Source organism: Pongo pygmaeus, chromosome 7 (genome assembly GCF_028885625.2).
Source record: "Pongo pygmaeus isolate AG05252 chromosome 7, NHGRI_mPonPyg2-v2.0_pri, whole genome shotgun sequence".
In the NCBI taxonomy this organism is placed as follows: domain Eukaryota; kingdom Metazoa; phylum Chordata; class Mammalia; order Primates; family Hominidae; genus Pongo; species Pongo pygmaeus.
In genome coordinates, this window is record NC_072380.2 from 151796128 (window position 1) to 151805173 (window position 9046).

General features: G+C 50.0%; 1 protein-coding gene across 6 annotated transcripts in view; it reads right to left on the minus strand.

The window, feature by feature from the left end:
- Positions 1–1210, minus strand: part of COL22A1 (collagen type XXII alpha 1 chain) — a 336676-nt gene extending 335466 nt beyond the window's left edge. For all 6 annotated transcript variants that reach the window (XM_054499251.2, XM_063669105.1, XM_063669106.1 and 3 more), the window contains exon 1: positions 780–1210. The gene's annotated coding sequence lies outside the window, so the exon portion shown is untranslated. The remainder of the gene's footprint in view (positions 1–779) is intronic.
- Positions 1211–9046: the final 7836 nt, after the last annotated feature.

The following is a 9046-nucleotide window of genomic DNA, read 5'->3' on the forward strand; positions in this document are numbered from 1 at the left end:
GGACAGGCCGGCAGGTGGTGCCTCCTTCTGCAGATGCTTGATAAGCATGTCCACCCGTCATCCCTGAGTCTTGCCTTGAGTGTGGAGAAGTGAGGAGTCATTTTCCAATAACACAACTAATTCAAATTGTGCTCAATAAAGTGCCACATGAAACTCTGGTCTGCTACAGAACATGATACGCAGGGGTTGAGGGAAGGACAAAAACACCTCTCTGACCTAGAGAAGGCTGGGAGAGGTGGGATAAAATGCTCAAATACAAACCAGATCCAAATTTAGATCAAGAAAGCTAAGTTCCTCGACAGTAAATGTAAAACCAAAAGAAGACTATTCTTTCCCCACCCCCTGCTCCATTTCCCCCGCATCTTTTTCTCCTTTTACTGCGAACTTCTTACTTGAAAGTTTAAAGAGCTGGTACATCTCAACTACTTTAAAGTATTATAGTAACCTGAAAACGAGCTCTCGCATTTGACTCTCGGCGGCCATCGCTGAGCTCCTGGCTGCTCAGCTAGAATCAAACAGGTGTGTTCTCACGGATTTGCCGCTATTTTACTCTGAAGTTAAGTCAAGGCACAGACACATCTGCTTCCAACTACAGTCACTCCCTAAAGAGCGAAGTGTGCTCAGGCTTCAGAAGGAAACGCGTCTGTATTTGGAGAGAACATCTCCCCAGCCCGCATCCACCCCCCGCCTGTCGTCCCTCACTGTCATCTGGGAAGATGGGCGTCAGCTGAAGTCTGTGACCTTCAGCACTGCAGCAAAGAAGAGAACCCGGGTCTTACCTGGCAGGGAGGCACTCAGGAGTGCCAGCGGAGGTCCAGTCCTGGGCCCAGGCCCACTGGAAGCAGCAGCTGGGAGAAGACACCAGCCCCAGGAAGCCTCCTCCTGGGGGTCACCTGTCAGCCACTCGCCCACTCTCCCCGCAATAATCTCACAAACTCAGACTCTAAACAAGACTCGCAGTCAGTGTGGAGGCTTTCCCCAGGCCAGGGGGCCAGAGAGGGAACCAGCTTGAAAACAAGTAACTAAATACATACAGTTAGAAGGAAAGGCTTGAAAGTTACAGAATGAGATAGAAAGTGTGTGAGAAACAGAAGAATAGGGAAAGCGGGGAAGACACTTCCTTGGGGAGAAATGCCGCAGCCTCGGCCAGCCCCGCCGCTGCCCAGGAACAAAGCTGTCTGGAGCCTCCACAGGGGCAAACTGGCCTCAGCGCTGGGATTCCCCGGCTAAGAGCGCGGGGCTGGGGAGGAGCTGGGGCGGGGGCGGGCCTAGGCGCTCGGGGCGGGAGCGGGCGGGGGCCAAGCCGCGAAGGAGGAGGAAAATCAGGGGGCTGGGAGCGGGGAGGGGCCGGAGGTGCAGGGGCGGACCCCAGAGAAAACGAGAGAGGCCGACGAGGTCCCGGACAGTGGCGAGGGGCTGCGGGGAAAGGTGGGCAGGGACCTCGGGAGGGCTGTGGGGGACTGGACAGCGTTAGGGTCCAGGCAGTAACTAGGCTGCGCTGGGAAGCCCAAAAGAGGGGCTGACAACTTTCTGTCCAATTATAGACTTCACTGATACTCTGCTCCCTTTTCCAGCGGGTCTGAAATAGACCACCGACTAATGCCGCAGCTGCCCGAAACTTTGGGAAGTTTGGCGCCACCAGGGGGCCTGGGGAGGGGGCGTGCTTGGCTCTTGGTCCAGATCTGAGAGGCCCCCTCCTGTCTGAGCAGGTGAGAGCAGGTAACCCGCACCCCTCTGTGCCGGGGGCTCCACCTACAGGCAGCCCTGTTCACTGGCTGTGACTTCAGCTCTGAGGACAGGGGCATCGCGCCCTTATTTTTGGGATGAGGACAGTGAAGCCTCGGAGAGAGCCTTTATAGTCTGCCAGCGCCCCCAGCAGAGCAGGGATATGGGCCCACGTTGGCCTGATGAGGACACTCGCCTGGCTAATGGGCTTCCCAGCCCCCAAAGGCAGACCATGAACAGGTGCAGGCCCAGGGCACCCTTCTACTTTTTCTTTCTGAGCACTGTTCCTAAAAATGGGCCAGGCAGGAGTATTTTGAACTAGATGAGAACATGGCTTAATCCGTGTGACCTCCCCCACCCCCAACTCCCAATCTGTCTCCTAAACTCTGGGGTGTCTTTATTTGGTTGCCTGCTGGGTAGCAACGATTTCATAAACAGGCAGTATCGGGCTCCTCTGTGACCCAGGGAGCTCTCAAAAATCCAGCTGCTTCCTCCCTCTCCGGTCTTGTTTTCCATCCACTCTTGTGGAAATTCATGTCACATGTTGACTGAACGCCACCACCCGCACCATGTCAGGTGCCCATCAAGTAGAGGAGAGGGCTGGCCCTATCACTTGAAAGGTGAGGGGCTGAGATGAGTGCCTTGCTTGTCAGTTACCAGGAGGGTGGGACGCAGAGAAGAGAGTGATTGCACCTGCGAGAGCCCAGCGCGTGTGCCTCTGGGCATACTAGTGTCAGAGGCATTGAACCAGAGCAACTCCATCTCGAATAGGGGCTGGGTAAAATGAGGCTGAGACCTACTGAGCTGCATTTCCAGCAGGTTTGGCGTTCTTGTCACAGAATGAGATAGGAGGTAGGTACAAGACACAGGCCATAAAGACCCCACCGATAAAACAGGATGCAATAAAGAGGCTGGCCAAAACCCACCAAACCAAGATGGTGACCTCTGGTCATTCTCACTGCTCATTATATGCTAATTATAATGCATTACCATGCTAATAGACATTCCCACCAGTGCAATGACAGGTTACAAATGTCATGACAACGTCCAGAAGCTACCCTATGTGGTCTAAAAGTTTCCCTCAGTTCTGGGAAATCCCCTACCCTTTCCCAGAAAACTCACGAATAATCCACCTCTTGTTTAGCGTATAATCAAGAAAGAACTATAAGCATATCTGGTCAAGCAGACCGTGCCACTGCCCTGCCTGGAATAGCCATCCTTTTGTTTCTTTACTTCCCTAATAAATTTGCTTTCACTTTATGAACTTGCCTTGAATTCTTCTCCTGGAGTCTGGATTGGGATCCTTTTCCGGTAACACTAGTGGGAACACAGACAGAAAAGAGGGATAAGACCACAACATTAAATTATAATGAGTTATAATAAGTGCTATGAAGAAAAAAAAGATGAGTCAGAGAACAAAGTGAGGGGTGCAAACCCTATATTCAGGGCTAAGGAGAGGTGTGCTGAGCAGGTGGAAGACTGAAGAATGGGCAAAGCCACCATGCAGAAGAGGAGGCCCTGGAGTCAGGGCTGGAAGGGGAATTGGGAGCTCACCAGGCAGAGGGAAAGACTTGAGCCTGTGGAGAGTCGAGTCCCTTGTGCCCTGGGACCTGTGGAGGGCCATGGCCAGGGACAAGGCTGAGTGGGGAGTAGGGTACAGATGAGGGGGCTGGCAAGGTCTGCTGAGGGGATAGACTTGGTCCTGGGGACCAGGAGTCACAAAAGTGCCATAGACGGGCAGGGTCATGGCCAAGGCAGGGCCTTGCAGAGCCTGCTGCCAGCAGCACAGTTGCGAGGTTGTAGGGGAGGTGAGCTGGGAGACTACTTGGTTGAATAAGTTCTGGAACGTCAGAGAGAGAGAGAGAACTAGCATCATCTCCAGGTTCAAGGTAGAGCCTCACCAGCCCATAATTGTTGACACAGGTGAAATGAAGTCTGTAAAGAAAAGGGAGATCAGAAGGGAAATTGAAGTTCCAGCCATGCGTGACCCCAAGGGCTTTTTTTTCCCATTTAACATTTGTTAAGAACCTACTAATGTCAGACACTGGGAGTGCAAAGCCGGATAGAATATAATCTAGACCCTAAAGGACACAAAAGTCTGGAGGGACAGAATCAGCTTTTAAAACCAAGGAAATATACATCAGTCACTGTTCCAGCAACTGGACTGCAGGCACCCTACCAAGGCTAATGGAATCTCAAGGGCTCTGAGCTCCCAACTGCCCAGTTAAAAAAAATCCCTGCCGGGCACAGCGGCTCACGCCTGTAATCCTAGCACTTTGGGAGGCCGAGGCGGGTGGATCACGAGGTCAGGAGATCAAGACCATCCTGGCTAACATGGTGAAACCCCGTCTCTACTAAAAATACAAAAAAAAAAAAAAAATTAGCGGGGCGTGGTGGCAGGCGCCTGTAGTCCCAGCTACTCGGGAGGCTGAGGCAGGAGAATGGCATGAACCCGGGAGGCGGAGCTTGCAGTGAGCGAGATTGCGCCACTGCACTCCAGCCTGGGTGACAGAGCAAGATTCGGTCTCAAAAAAAAAAAAAAAAAAAAAAACCCTCTGCAGAAGTCCTCTCTACAGTTTTTCTAGGACTCCTTGGTGGGCTGGAAGGTGGTGGTAGGGACTTGGCTGTGAAGCCCAGGTGGATTCCCACAGGACCTCTTCACAACTGAGCTGCTCTTTTTGACCCAAGCTACCTTCATTGGCCAAAGTTACAATACCTGGGAATCTGCTAGCTGCTCTCAAATCGCCTATCTCTGTGAGAGTTTCACCTCTGGTTTCACAGTGAGAAGAAGAAAGTTGTCCCTGTGTGACTCCCAGGTGGGGACCCACAGTGAGCAGTCTTGGGCCTTGTTTTCATTTTCAGTTGCTACCATAAAGAATTACCCCAAACTTGTGTGCTTGAAACAACATAAACGTATTATCTTGCAGTTCTGGAGGTCAGGAGCCCAAAATGAGTCCTACAGGGTTAACAAGGTGTTGGCAGGGCTGAGTTCTTCCTGGAGGATACAAGGGAGAATTTGTTCCTTGCCTCTCTTCCAACTTCTAGAATTTGCTTTTGTTTTATTTTTTTATTTTTTTATTTTTTTGAGATGGAGTCTCAGTCTGTCACTGAGGCTGGAGTGTAACGGTGCGATCTCGGCTCACTGCAGTCTCCACATCCCAGGTTCAAGTGATTCTCCTGCCTCAGCCTCCTAAGTAGCTGGGATTACAGGCACCTGCCCCCACTCCCAGCTAATTTTTGTATTTTTATTATAGGCGGGGTTTCACCATGTTGGCCGGGCTGGCCTTGAACTCCTGACCTCAGGTGATCTGCCCACCTCGGCCTCCCAAATTGCTGGGATTACAGGCATGAGCCACCGTGCCCAGCCCAGCTTCTAGAATTTCCCCACTTTCCTTTCCTTGTGGCCCCTCCCTACATCACTGCGACTTCTTGCTTCTGTTGCCAGAGCTCCCACCACTGCAGCCACATCTCCATCTCCCCCCTTCTTATAAAAACCCTGGTGATGAGATTGGGCTCACCAGATGACCCAGGAGCATACCCCATCTCAAGATCACTCACTGTCACCTGCAAAGTTCCTTTCACCATGTAAAGGAACACGCATATTCACAGGATTTTGAACCTGAGCATCTTTGAAGGCTAGAGTTCAGTTTACCATAGACCCCAAAGCATTACAGCCTAGTGCCAGCTCTTTCGCTTCCCACACCGCCTGCTTTATCCCTGGATGCAGGGCGCCATAGCAATGGCTGGAGAGGAGCAGGCTCCGTGGTGGTCATTTAACATGTGCCAGGCACAGGGGATATGACAACAAGAGGAACTAACGGGAACTTCACGGGGCTTGTGTACCACCCGTGGGGGTGATAGTGATTATACAAACCATTGTGTCATGGACATCCAGATAGTTACAAGGAACAGGGTTAAACAGAGATGCCTTGGGTTGCTCCTGTTTTAGACAAGGTGGGGGCAGAGTCTGGGAAGGCCTCTTGGGGGAGGTGTCCTTTCAATAGAGATGTAAATGAAATGAGGGCAGACGACACGGGGAGGACTGAAAGGGAGTGTGCCAGGGTGGAACAGCCAGGGCAAAGTCTTCACTGAGGAAATGAGCTTGGCATATTTGAGGGGCAGCCACAATAGGGTCCCCAAAACAGCTTCTCCTTTCTGATGGCCTTTGTGATCTAGCACAGGTCCTGGCTCTGGGAACAGAATTTGCTCTCCACCACGAGCTCCTGCACTGCCACTATCCACGGCCCAGCACGTGCCGCTCCCTGCAGCTCCCAGCCTGAGCTGGGACTGCCTCTATCTGAACCACCCACCATGGTGGACAGGGCTAGATCTTCCCCACCACACACCCCATTCCAGGCAACCCCTCAATACCCAGCGTTCCCATCTGCTGCTGCCGGGAAACAGGGATAAATGCCTCCACCGGTTGGAGAAGCACAGGTGAGCCTGTGTAGACAGGTGGGCTCCTCCCCACCCCACAGCACCTGCCTTCACACCTGAGTGCACAAGCTTTAGGGAGGTGGCAGGACTGGGGGCGCACACACAGCACTGGCTCCCAAACCTTTCTCTCTGCTGCTTCCCAAAACCAAATCTCTTCATGAACATGGATCCACAGCTCTGGAGACATCATGCTCTGCCACAAAGAAAGGCATTAGGAGGCATTCACTTTGTTCTTCCATCTCTGCAACCAGCGACCACGAGGCTGGGCACGGATTCTGGAAAGACAATTCCTAAAATCACTCTGCCTCACTTCCTTCCCCTTCTGGACTGTTTCTTTGCCAGGATGACACATTTCTAAGATGTATTCAACAGGAACAGAAAATCTGCATATATATCATTACACACACAAATATGTGGATATACATTTAACAGAGAGTAAGAAAATGTCCCCATATGACTTAATTCTTTTTTCATTTCTATCACTCGTTCTATCACTGTGATAATTAATGTCACAGGTAAATAGCAGAATAACTTTCAGGTAATTGGCGATCATGATTTATATTTCTCTGTGGAAATAGAAACCTGTCTGTATCTATCATGAGTCGCCTCTCCAGGGTTTCCCAAGGCCACAGTCAAATGTTGGCCCAGCTAAGTCTCCTTCTGAAGTCTCTGGGGAAGAATCCATTGCCAAACTTCCTTAGGTTGTTGGAAGACCTCATCCAGTTCCTTGCCACTGAGGAAGCAAGGATCCTGTTTTCCTGCTACTTGTCAGCTGGGAGCTGCTCTCGGCTTCCAGAAGTCACTCCCCTGCTGCAGCAGCGCCAAGGATAGCTGACTGCTGACAGTGTCCTCATCCAGGCCACTGGAGGCTGCTCTCTTTTCTTTTATTATTTATTTATTAATTTTTTTTTTTTGAGACAGAATCTTGCTCTGTCACCCAGGCTGGGATGCAATGGTGCAATCGTGGCTCACTGCAACCTCCGCCTCCCGGGTTCCAGCGATTGATTCTCCTGCCTCAGCCTCCTGAGTAGCTGGGACTACAAGCATATGCCACCACACCTGGATAATTTTTGTATTTTTTAGTAGAGAATGGGGTTTCACCATATTGGCCAGGCTGGTCTCGAGCTTCTGACCTTGTGATCCACCCGCCTCGACTTCCCAAAGTGCTGGGATTACAGGCGTGAGCCACCGTGCCCAGCTTCTCTTTTCTTTTTCTGCCTCATACCACCAGCCAGAGAAAGTTTTCAGCTTTTTGGGATGCATGTGATCAGATTTTGCCTACACAGATAATCCGCCTATATTAAGGCCACTTGTGCCATAGGGCATAACACAATCACAGGGTGGAATCTCTTTACATTCTAAAATTCTAGTGGTTGGGACAGGGTATTCCATGAGGGCCTGCCAACCCTTGTAAAAAATTCTCACTTATTGAAATTTTGTATTCTTCTTTTTCTTCCTTCCTTTATTTATTTATTTTTGAGATGGAGTTTTGCTCTTATTGCCCAGTCTGGAGTGCAATGGCACGATCTCAACTCACTACAAACTCCGCCTCCCTGATTCAAGCAATTCTCCAGCCTCAGCCTCCCAAGTAGCTGGGATTACAGGCATACAAAACCATGCCTGGCTAATTCTGTATTTTTTAGTGGAGACGGGGTTTCTCCGTGTTGGTCAGGCTGGTCTCAAACTCCTGAGCTCAAGTGATCCACCCACCTCAGCCTCCCAAAGTGCTGGGATTACACGCATGAGCCACCACGCCCGGCCTCTTCCTTTAAAAACAAACAAACAAACAAAAAGAAAAAACAAAAAACAAAAAACTGTGTTTTCTGCCCTTGAATTTGACTTTAATCTCGATGAAGACAGTAAATACATCATCTTGTTCACTGCTGTATCTCCACACCTAACTTGGAGCTTGGCACATGAAAGGTATTAACAGTATTTGTGAAATGTTTGAATAAATGAGCAAAGAATGGCCGGGCACAGTGGCTCATGCCTGTAATCCCAGCACTTTGGGAGGTCGAAATGGGTGGATCACCTGAGGTCAGGAGTTTGAGACCAGCCTGGCCAAAATGATGAAACCCTGTCTCTACTAAAAATACAAAAAATTAGCCAGGCATGGTGGGGGGCACCTGTAATCCCTACTCAGGAGGCTGAGGCAGGAGAATTGCTTGAACCCGGGAGGCAGAGGTTGCAGTGAGCCAAAGTCACGCCACTGCACTCCAGCCTAGGTGACAGAGCGAGACTCCGTCTCAAAACAAACAAACAAAAAAAGAATGAATGGCAGAGAGAAAGCCCCACTCTAAATGACTCACACAGGGCTGGCCTATCGGTTCTCAATCAGATATGAGATTGACATTTTAAGATTCACAGGACTGACAGATTATATGAAAGCCACAAAACAGTGATGGGACCAAACTGACATGGTTGGGAGACACACATTCCACAGGGAGGATAGGAGGTATCAAAATACCAAACACTCATGAGCTGCCCACCTGGGCATGGAAGCAGGGACAAGCTCTTTGTTGGAACCATGTACTGTGGGTTAGCTTAAGGGTCTCAGGAAAGTTCCTTAACTTCTCTGAGATTCAGTTTTAACATCTGAAAGTGCAGGCTATAACCTTCCACCCTTAAGGATCTGTTGCAAAAGAGTCATGATATAACAGGTGCCCCAGACCTGGCAGAAGATGTTCGTGAAATGGTTTCCATGTGGATCTGCCAAGTACAATAGAGGCAGCCAAATAAATACTGCTTCCTCTGTTCTTTAGATTCTTATAATCTACTTGGAGAAACAAGATATAAACACAATGAAACACAACAGAGAAAGCTAAGATTATATACAATTGGCAGACATGGTAGACTGCTTGTGGGCTCCTAAGAATTTGTAAGA